The 12,562-nt window shown below is 28.2% G+C and overlaps 1 protein-coding gene across 1 annotated transcript in view; it reads right to left on the reverse strand.

Moving 5' to 3' along the window:
* Positions 1-12,562, reverse strand: part of Gprk1 (G protein-coupled receptor kinase 1) — a 608,846-nt gene that overhangs the window by 36,335 nt on the left and 559,949 nt on the right. The window lies entirely within an intron of this gene.

Below are 12,562 nucleotides of genomic sequence, written 5' to 3' on the forward strand. Positions count from 1 at the left end.
ATTGAAGACGAAACAGATGATATTATTGGAGAGTCATAGTGATTGTGATCCAAATGTGATGGAACTTTGAGAAAGAGATGACACCGGGATTGAATTTGTTCGAGCAGTTATGAGCTATAAACGTTTCCTATTCATTGCATGGAGTACATTGATAAACACACACGGGGTAATAGATTTAAAATAGACAAGCTCTCGGCCATTAGATCGTTTTTTGATAAAATTTAAAAAAAAATTATCAAAACTGATACAATTTGTCAGAATATATTAGTCTAAACAATAGATGAGATGCTCCATCCCTTCAGAGGTTGCTGGATACAATATATACCCAACAAACCTGCTAAGTACGTGATAAACATGTATGCGATATGTGATGCTTGAACATTTTATACCGCCAATTTATATATATATATATATATATATATATATATATATACATATATATATATATATATATATATATATATATATTGTTACGATGTGTTTTTTTGTTTGAATGATGAGCAATGAGTATTTTTAATAATATAATATATAGGGTTTTTATCGCGGTTCTCAAAGAATTAGCTTGTAAGTACTTTTTTAAATTATCTTTATTATAACTATTATGAAACACACATATATATCTAACCTAGTCAATGTAAATTTAAAATAAACTATCTTTAAACTGATATTCTTATAAAACTAATTAAATTCTATAGACAATCTAAAATTTAAACAAAATATCTTCAAAATTGAAATTGTTATGACACTAACTAAATTATATTAACAAAATTTTGTACCTTTCTTTCACTGAATGCCTAAATGAACTATTTTCCACTAAGTATATAGATTCTAATCACCACTGAATGTCTTCGTACTTCAGTTATCCTTGTTTTTTGTGAAATTACTTTTTTCAATTATCAGCTTCTACCAATTTAAGATATATTTTTCTTCACCAGCATCTATACACCACCAACCAAACCAGCAAACAGCATTTATATTTATTCTTCTTTTCAATATACCAATATCCAATTATTATAAGTTGATTTATACTAATCTCCAACCATAATATAATTTAATTTCTTCCAATATACCTTTTTTTATCTTCAATAATTATTTGTGTATAATTATAAATGTGCATTAAATTATATGCATAATTTTTAATCTTCATTTAACTCACTATATTAAACTATTGGACTATTTGTACTTGATTCACTGACTCTAACTAACTTTCATAATAAACTGCTTGACTTCTGACTAAAAAACTTAAAAACTTCTTAAAACTCTTCTGACTGCACTATCTAAAACTTTTCTGACTAAAAACTTTCAAAAACTGCCATCTTGAATCCAAATCACGGGTATTTATATCTTTTGGACATTCTAGAACCATCTCGTAAGAGATCATGTTCCAATTTGTTCTATTTCATACTTGTATGAATTTTCTGGAACAAACCATTTCGCAAACATGGCCATCTCCGGAGATCCAGAGAATTCCATTCTTTTCTATTAATAATTTTGTTTACATTTAGGCTTTTCAGATCAGAATATATAATTAAATTAGTAACTTAACATTCTAATTTAATAAAATACACATTTCAAACAATATATTATTATAACCCACTTTATATTCGTAAATATTCTTAAACGTCACTTCAGAGTATAAATATCTGTCAATCTCCGAGAGTATTTTTGGTTGCCTAAGCACATGGCTCACTTATATATATTTACAATATTAAAATACAACTTTTTACAATTATTATTTTATAATATACTAATTTATTAAAAATGCCCTCACATAAATATATTTTTATTAAATTCTCTAGTATATAACTTATTTAAAACAACCAAATATCTAATATTATGTAGTATATAACTTATAAATTATTTTCTATAAACCATAATCGTCACAATACCCCAAAAATAATATTTAAAATAAATAATTTACTTATTATTTTTTTAAATATTAATTTTCTCATACCTTATTAAATTTAATAAATTAATAATTCAATTTTTTTTTATTATTTAAAGTGTGTTAAATACATCCCTGTTCGCTGTCTATGTCAAAGCAGAGAACAACGGAGCACAGTTCGGCTATTCTATGGTCAAACTGTCATGTCAAATGGAGAGAATAAAATATAACCTTAATTAAAAATATAATGGATATTGTGTTCTGTTTATTTATAGACAAAATCTAGGAATTATTTCCATTCAAAATAACTTTCATCAATATAAATTGGTAAGTTTTTCCACTTTATTATATTAGAAAGACATTTTTATAGCAATTATAGTATCTAACCCCAAATTATGATTTTTAGGGTACCAAACAATTTCCATATGTACAAAATTCAACAAGTATGATGTCAAATTTATTCACAACAAAGAAATCTACCATCTATCTATGAAATGGATCTATTAGTAAGTTATTAGTGTTATTATATTTGTGTTAAAGGTATAGAAAATATTATTCAATCTCTTCATGATATTGAAAAATGTCGTTGATATGAAATATGCCTCTTAGTCTGTTCTCTGCATCTATTAACACATAACTATTTAGTCCATTCTGATTTTCAATTGTATATGGACCTTCAAACATTGGTTGTAATTTCTTACAACGGTTTTCTTTAACATTACTTTTTCTAAGTGAACGAATTAACACTAGGTCTCCTTTTTGAAATGTGATTGGTTTTTTTATATTTCGATTTTGTCTTCTGATATATTTTTCAGCTTTCCTCCTAATTCGGTTATTCACTTTCTGCATTACTTGTTCTAACATATCCTGATTATATTCACTAATCCACTTTCTGTTTCCTATATGGCCAAACATTAAATATTCTGGTACTTCCTCTGTATTCAAATTATGTGTATTATTTAAAAAATATTCTACTTGTGGTATATGTTGCTGCCAAGTTTCGTGTTGATTTTGGCACAGTATCCTTAAATATTTTATAACTTCTTTAATATATCTTTCTGCAGGATTTGCCTGAGGATGTCTGATACTTGTAAAATGAATGTTGATTCCCTTTTTCTCACAAAATGTCCGAAATTTTTGGTTGTTAAAATATGTAGCATTATCTATTATGCAATTTCTAAATGGTCCTATTTCTTCGAAAAATTGATTAATATATAATTTTAATGTTTTAACATTTGTTCTGGAGCAGGGATATAGTTTAATAAATTTTGTATATAAATCAACTATCACTAGTATATGCTTTTTTCCTGTTGGACTGAGAACTAAATTTGAAATAAAATCCATGGAAACTGTATTTAGTTTTTCATATACAACATTAGATTTATATGTGTTCTGGTTTTTGAAATTCTTTTCTTTGTTTAGTTGACATATTGGGCATTGGGTAGTAATTTCTTTTGCTATACTTATGTCATTCTTTGCAAAATAATTGTCCCTAAATAGCATCCATAGCTTTCTTGAACCAATATGCATATAATTGTTATGTAAATTTTTCAATATTTTCTTTGCTAAAGTTCTAGTTATTACATATACTTCTATGCCATTTATTATTTTATAATATACTCCATCTTTCCTAAGGACTTTTTGTTTTTCACTCAAATTGATCTGATCTCTTATAATTTCTTCTTTAGAATATAATCCAGTACTTTCTACTAATTGATTTAATCCAATTTTTATTGTTCGCTGCCCTTTTTGTGATGTATTTTCTAACCTTGATAAAGCATCTGCCACTATATTGGATTTTCCAGAAATATATTTGATTTCAAAGCAGTATTCACTAAGTATTAGACTCCACCGATGTATTCTACTGTTTCCATATTTGTTATTTAATATTGACGTTAAAGCTTGGTGATCTGTTTCTATTGTAAATTCATTACCCAACAAATAAAATCTTAATTTTGTGACACAGTGTATTATACTTGCTAGTTCTAATTCTGAAACTGAGTAACCCTTTTCATGTGGCTTTGTAATTCTTGAAATGAATTGTATTGGGTATTCGACCCCATCATGTATTTGTAATAATACCCCTGATAATCTCTCTATTGATGCATCTGTTCTTAGTATGAATGGCTGTGTATAGTCAGGATAGTATATTTTCAAATTTGACAGAAAAATGTTTTTAATTTCTTGGAATGCTAGTTCTCTTCTCTGATCCCATCTCCATTTTACACCTTTTCTCAGTAGTTCAAGTAATGGAATTTCTTTTATACTTAGATCTGGTATCATCCTTTTATAATAATTAATTATTCCAATAAATCCTCTTAAAGTTCTTAAATTGTGTGGTGTTTTATATTCCTGAATGACTTGTGTCCGTTCTGGATCCATTTCGATTCCCTTAGTATTAAGTTTATAACCTAGATATATGACTTCTTTTTGAAAAAATGTACATTTTTCTTGATTTATTTTTAGTCCAACTTTGTCTAATCTATTTATTATAATTTTTAGATGTTTCTCATGATCTTCAGCCGTTTTAGAAAAAATTAATATATCATCAATGTAGTGAATTACAAAATGTTCATATTGATCCAAAATATCATGAAGACATCTACATAGAGCACTGCAAGATGATTGAAGTCCAAATGGTACTACTTTGAATTGATATACTACTCCATCTATCTGAAATCCTGTATACTGTCTACTTTTTCTTTCTAGAGGTATTAACCAGAAACTATGCTGTAAATCGATTTTAGTGAAAAATGACATTCCTGTAATTCTTCCTAATATTCCATCTATACTCATTGGTGCTTCAAATTGCTTTTCAGTAATCTTGTTAATATTCCTTGCATCCAAACATAACCTGATTTCACCTGATCTTTTTCGTACTACTACTATGGGGTTAATAAAACGTGTGTCTGCCTTCTCAATGATCCCATCTTCTAACATATCATTAATTGTTTTGTTTACTTCTTCTCTGTATTTATATGGTATTGGGTATGATTTTGTTTTAAAATCTTTTTCTTCTTTAACTTTTATACTATGGATATAATTCTGTGCAATTCTATTTTCTTTATTGACAAGTCCCTTGTGTTGCTGCAATATGGAAATGACTATTGATTTATATTCTTCAGGGCAATTTAAAACTTTCATTATATCTTCTTCTTTACAAATAAAATTATTCTTCATTATGTACTCATTATTCCTTGCTTCCAATTTTACGCACTCCGCCTCGTAGGCATCCATCTGCTTAAAATTTCCATTCCTTAAATATTCACTACAATAATTATTCTTTACATTCTTCTGGGACATTTCCCTATCATCAAAATACATTTCTTCTTCATAAACATCATTATTTTCTTTTAATAATATCCTATCAACTCTTATTCCTTCTTCTACCTCATCTTTCTGCATAAATTTAATTATTTGCCCTTCCAAAGTTACCATTTTTTCTTCAAAATCTATCTTTACTTTCTTCTTTTCCAATTCATCATTTCCCATTAATATATCAACACATAAATCCTTGACAATAAATCCTTGCATATTAATTTCTTTATTAAGAATATTAATTTTAAAATTGGCTAGTTTATCAATTTCACCCAACTTCTTATTATTTGCACCAATAATTTTAATTTTTGGAATCTTTATTATATCTGATAGTTTTAATGTATTAAAAATAAAATTCTCCGAGACTAAAGTACTTTCTGAACCAGTATCTATCATAATCTTAATCATTTTATTTTTGGCCAAAGCATTTATATAAATTAAATTAATAGATTCAATAATTTTATCTTCATCTAAAGAAATAAATTCAGAAGGTTTTTCATAATAGCAATGGCCTAACTTGTAATTCAGAAAGTTTACTGCACAAAATTTTGATTATTAGAATTGTCAGATTGTATCTGACCACTTGGATCTGATGTCCTATGTCTTTCCCTACTATGACTTCTACTCACATTTTCCTGCCTTGTACTACTTCGTTCCCTGTCTTCGCAGCTTCTATTCCTTCGAACACAATTTACCTGTCTGTTATAGTTAGGTCGCTCTGTATTTCTTCTATTATTAAAATCTTGTCTATTATTATTAGTACTGTTATTAAAATGTTGTCTATTATAATTAGTATTATTATTAAAATTTTGTCTATTATAACTAGTATTATTATTAAAGTTCTGTCTATTTGGATTACTGTTATTATTATTAAAATTTTGTAAATTATTACCATACCTAGTATTAATGTTATATGATTGTCTATATTGTTGAATATCATTTTTATTATATTGAAAGTTATTATTGTTTTTTCTGTTGTTATTATTACTTGTCATATTGCCTCTTTGTATTCTTTGAATAAAATTAATAAAACTATCTATTGTTTGAATATTTTGTACAGTTACGGTTTGCACAACATCAGCAACAAAATGTCTAGATACATTTAAGACTGTTTCATCCTCTCTAAGTGGTGGTTCTAAATATTTTGCAACTGTTATCAATTTCAATGCATAATCTACCATATTTGATTTTAAATTTTGATTATACTTTCCAAAATATAGAATTTCTCTAAACTTGGCTTGCTCTAGTTCACCCCAATAATAATTTAAAAATTTATTTTCAAATGTTTGAAAATTATCTAAATCATTCTCAATACTAGCAAACCAAGTTGCTGCATTGTCATTTAATGTCATTCTAATATAATCTTTAATATCATTAATATTATTCACAAATCTTAATTTATGTTTTAAACTATTTATGTATACTCTAGGATGCAAATTTTTTATATTACCAGAGAATTTAATCCCAGTCTCATTTGTTAAATTTAAATAAGGTCTCCCTATGTCTCTCATTTGTGAAATATCATCTATTCTCTGTTCCACATTTCTTATTTGATTACTATTTATTTGGATATTTTGTTGTATATCGTCTAATTTTTTTTCTGTGTTTCTCCTGTCTTCGTTAATTTTTACTTCTAAGTTACATTTCTGTAACTCTATTTTCTGTTGTATATCTATCTTATTATCTTGAATAATCCTCTTTACTTCTGTCCTCTCATTGTCTATCCTTTTCTTGTAGTCATTCCGTATACTTTTTATTTCATTTGCTACTTTTTTCTCTGCAGCTTCAAGTTTTTTATCCATTTGTTTTACAATTTTATTATTATTATCTTCTATTTTCTTTTCTAATTTTCTATAATTCTCTTCCAATTTCTGTTCCATTTTTTTCATGTCTTCTTTGACTTCTTTTGAATTCTCTTCCAATTTTTTTATGTCTTCTTTGATTTCTTTTGAATTCTCTTCCATTTTCTGTTCCATTTTTTTCATGTCTTCTTTGATTTCTTTTGAATTCTCTTCCATTGTCTTGTTCATCTGCATCATTAATGACATCAAAGCTGCCATATTGACATTTTCCTCTCTTTCTGGATTCATTTCTGCAGTATCTTGTGGAACTTGAACTAAACTCTCCTCTTGTATAGGTTGTGTTTCTACTTCCACATCTTCTTCATTCTTTTTGCTTCTTGTACCTTTCTTTCCTTGAGACATTTTGAGACTTTACTTGTTCAAATATAATTAAAAATAAAATCTATAATTTTTCCTTTCTACTGATAATTAATTTAATTATATGAGAGCACTTATCTTCCCAAACTAATTCTTTTAAATAGAGAGCCCCACGTTGGGCGCCAAATTGTTATGATGTGTTTTTTTGTTTGAATGATGAGCAATGAGTATTTTTAATAATATAATATATAGGGTTTTTATCGCGGTTCTCAAAGAATTAGCTTGTAAGTACTTTTTTAAATTATCTTTATTATAACTATTATGAAACACACATATATATCTAACCTAGTCAATGTAAATTTAAAATAAACTATCTTTAAACTGATATTCTTATAAAACTAATTAAATTCTATAGACAATCTAAAATTTAAACAAAATATCTTCAAAATTGAAATTGTTATGACACTAACTAAATTATATTAACAAAATTTTGTACCTTTCTTTCACTGAATGCCTAAATGAACTATTTTCCACTAAGTATATAGATTCTAATCACCACTGAATGTCTTCGTACTTCAGTTATCCTTGTTTTTTGTGAAATTACTTTTTTCAATTATCAGCTTCTACCAATTTAAGATATATTTTTCTTCACCAGCATCTATACACCACCAACCAAACCAGCAAACAGCATTTATATTTATTCTTCTTTTCAATATACCAATATCCAATTATTATAAGTTGATTTATACTAATCTCCAACCATAATATAATTTAATTTCTTCCAATATACCTTTTTTTATCTTCAATAATTATTTGTGTATAATTATAAATGTGCATTAAATTATATGCATAATTTTTAATCTTCATTTAACTCACTATATTAAACTATTGGACTATTTGTACTTGATTCACTGACTCTAACTAACTTTCATAATAAACTGCTTGACTTCTGACTAAAAAACTTAAAAACTTCTTAAAACTCTTCTGACTGCACTATCTAAAACTTTTCTGACTAAAAACTTTCAAAAACTGCCATCTTGAATCCAAATCACGGGTATTTATATCTTTTGGACATTCTAGAACCATCTCGTAAGAGATCATGTTCCAATTTGTTCTATTTCATACTTGTATGAATTTTCTGGAACAAACCATTTCGCAAACATGGCCATCTCCGGAGATCCAGAGAATTCCATTCTTTTCTATTAATAATTTTGTTTACATTTAGGCTTTTCAGATCAGAATATATAATTAAATTAGTAACTTAACATTCTAATTTAATAAAATACACATTTCAAACAATATATTATTATAACCCACTTTATATTCGTAAATATTCTTAAACGTCACTTCAGAGTATAAATATCTGTCAATCTCCGAGAGTATTTTTGGTTGCCTAAGCACATGGCTCACTTATATATATTTACAATATTAAAATACAACTTTTTACAATTATTATTTTATAATATACTAATTTATTAAAAATGCCCTCACATAAATATATTTTTATTAAATTCTCTAGTATATAACTTATTTAAAACAACCAAATATCTAATATTATGTAGTATATAACTTATAAATTATTTTCTATAAACCATAATCGTCACAATATATATATATATATATATATATATATATATATATATATATATATATATATATATATATATATATATATATATATCGTTTAGGCCTCTCTTATTCATGGCGTCGTCTACTTCGTTCCTCTAGGATCTTCAAGGTTGTCCTCTTTTCCTACATCCTATGGGGCTCCGTTCGGTTATTCTCCTTATCCATCTGCTGTCGCTAGTTCTTCTTACATGTCCATATCACTTTAGTTTTTTTTGTTCTATATATGTTATGTCTGTTTCTATTGATATTCTTTGCTTTATTTCGTCATTACTTCTCCTATCCATTCTTGTTACTCTGCAGCATCTTCGCAGGCATTCCATCTGTTATATACTTCCCACTAATGTCTTATAAATCTGTATTTTTGTCTTCATATTTAGGTTTATCCCACCATACTGAGTTAAATTGTCGGATTGCTGTTCTTGTTTGTCCTAATCTTTGCTTAATTTCTTCCTCTGTTGTTGCCTTTTTCGTGATTGTAAACCCCAAGTATTTGAATTTATCCTTTCCTTTGATTGTTACGTTATCGTCAATCTGTAGATCTTCTATGTCTTCTTCACTTTTAGATAGGTACTCTGTTTTCGAGACGTTAATATCTAGGCCAGCCTTGGTATATTCTTCTTGTAGTTTCTTCATCATTTAACTGCGGTGTTCTTGGTCTTGTGCAATCACTACTACTAGTCAAGGCTTTCTCTAAGTATATTTTAAATAGGGATGGAGATGTGGAACAACCCTGCAGAAGCCCTTTTGTTATGGTGAAGTCTCCTATGATTCTTGTTCCCATTTTAATTGACACTTTATATGTATATCTCTATTTTTTGCTTTTTTCTTTTCCAACAGTTGTTCCAGTGTGTATATGTGGTCTACGCATGATCTTCCTGCCGTAAAACCTACCTGCCTGATCCTCCCCGATTTTGCCTTTTACCGCTTGCTCTATCTTTTCTCGCAGTATCTTCCCACATATTCTGCATATTAATGATATTAAGTTTATTCCTCTGTAGTTGTAGCATCGTTTTCTATCTCCTTTCTTAAATACAGATGTCAAAAATGTCTCCGTCCATTCCTTTGGGGGCTGTTCTCCATTTATGGCTTTCTGAAATATCCATTTTATCATCCAGTGTAATTTTTTTGAGCCATACTTTATAAGCTCCGGTGATCTAAGTCCCGGTGCTTTCTTATTTTTGATTGCTGTCATGGCCGTTCTCATTTCCCTATCTGTTATTTCTATTTCTTGTTGTGGGGATCTGCTTGGTCTTCGCCTGTTTTCTTTTCCAATGAATTGTGCTCTTTGTTCTGTTCTGTTATCAGTTCCTTGTAATAGTCCTTCCATTCTGTGCCCTGTATATTTCCCAATTTAATTTTTTCTTTTGAGTTTTGTTTCAATCCTCTCAGTACTTTCCATGACTCTGAAGTTCTTGTACCTCCTATGTATGTTTCAATATTTAAACAGGTTCTTCCCATCTTTCCCATTCTTCATTCTTTTGTCGCGTTATTTGTTTTTTCACTTCTCTATCTTTTTCTCTATATTCTTTATAAACTTCATCGTTGTTTGTAGTCAGCTATTTTCTGTATAGTTGCTTTTTTCTTCAATTATTGTTTCTGTTGGTTCATTTATTTCATAATAGTGCTGTTTATTTGTTATATGTTCTGTCTCTCTAAGGGCTTCGAATGCTGCTTGTTTTATACTCGCCTTTATATGCTCGTATATTTCTTCGATGTTGCCGTATCCGAATTCTATTAATTTTTGGTCTAGACGTTCTTTGTATAGTTCTCTTATTGATTGTTCTTAGAGTAGTTCTATACCGTAGTTTTTCTCTTATAGTGTTCAACGGTTCTTCTGTAGAGGGGGTCTTGTTATGTCTCCAATTAATGCCCATTTTTGCTGTCAGTAGTTTTTGGTCAGTTCCACATTCTGCTCCTCTTCTGACTCTCACATCTTTTATCTTTATTGTGATATCTTGTTTGACTATTACGAAGTCTATAATCGATTTCAGCTTTCGTGTTTCTTGTGTCCATTCTGCTGTTAAGGTCTCCTGTTATAATTATGTCCACGTTCTTCTTGATTAGCTCTATTTGGTGGTGAAGTTGTTCCGTAAAATTTTCTTTTTCTACTTTTGGGGAATCGTCTGTTGGTACATATACTCCGAGTATCACCATCTCTTTACCGTATATGTCTATAGGCATTTTAATTATCCTCTCGTTGATTGGCTCGTATGTTCTAACCCTGTTCTTCCACATATTTTTTATTAGTATTCCCACTCCGGCCTTTGCTCTACATTCCTTATTAACTCTTCTCCAGCAGTGGATATGGTTGTCTATTGTTTCCGTTCCATGTCCTTTCTTTTTGGTTTCTGTTGTTACTAGTATGCCGATGTTGCTTTCTCTAAACTCCTCGATCACTTCCGTCGCATTTTTGTTCCATCCTTGTATATTCCACGTTGCACATTACGTTATCGAAATCCTTCTCATTAATATAATTATATTATATTTCTCTATCAAGTTATTTTTTTTATAAAATAAAGTAAAATAAATCTGTTTTGATGATCTAAAACACAGTTCTGATATCTCCCAAATTTTACACTATTTACTAGTATCATACCGCAATACTTTGATCTATATATGTATTTCTAAATGAAATGATTAATTACTCAATGAATATTGCGTCGGTTAGTGTATAATATGGGAATGAGGGCTTTGAGTCAACAAAATTACATATGTGTTTGATTATTGGTTTCAAAATTTACCGTTTGGGGCAAACTAATATTTAAATGTTAGTATATTCCATCAATGGTGATTGGTAGATAAATAATGTACTGCAATAATTAAAAAAAAAGTGATCAATTATATTTATTACATATATACTAAGTGACATAGAAATCCGAATACCCAGTAAAATATAGTTTTTGCATCAATACATTTTTTTCTCATTAAAATAATATAATGTAGATACGCAAATCACACATTTATTGATGCGCTTAGGTACGGATCTGATTAGGTAGTCGTATCCTCTGAGAATATCTCATTCCATACGTTGTAAATAAATAATATGAATTAAAGTAGTTGCAAATCAGTTTTAGTGATAAGTGTTAGTAAATAAGTGTATATAAATTAAATAATAAAGACAATAAATTAGACTTAAATAAATCGTAGTATTTAATTAAGTTGACAATTCTATTTAACGCTCAGTTAAAATATTTGTTGTTGCAATTTATGCGTTATAATTTGACTAATAAAGATTCTTTGGTGAAGTTTTCACTTACTTTAAGTGATGAGTTAATTTTGAGCACGCGTATTTATTTTACATTTTGCATTAATGATTTACGTATATAATAAATATTTAAACCTATAATTTCGGCTAATTCTGTAGGCAGAAAATAAACTATACTCGCGAACATTTTAGAATAAATAATAAATGTGAAGTAAAACTGTTGGGAAAATCTCCCTTTGGGCCATAAAACTGAACTTGTAAATGTTTTACTCTCTCATAAAATCCTCTAAGTAATGCATATATAACAAAACTCTTATCGAGACACCATTAGAACTAAATTCACTGAAAGTTTATGTTTGCAACATT

The sequence above is a fragment of the Diabrotica undecimpunctata genome, chromosome 8, assembly GCF_040954645.1.
Source record: "Diabrotica undecimpunctata isolate CICGRU chromosome 8, icDiaUnde3, whole genome shotgun sequence".
Classification (NCBI taxonomy): Eukaryota; Metazoa; Arthropoda; class Insecta; order Coleoptera; family Chrysomelidae; genus Diabrotica; species Diabrotica undecimpunctata.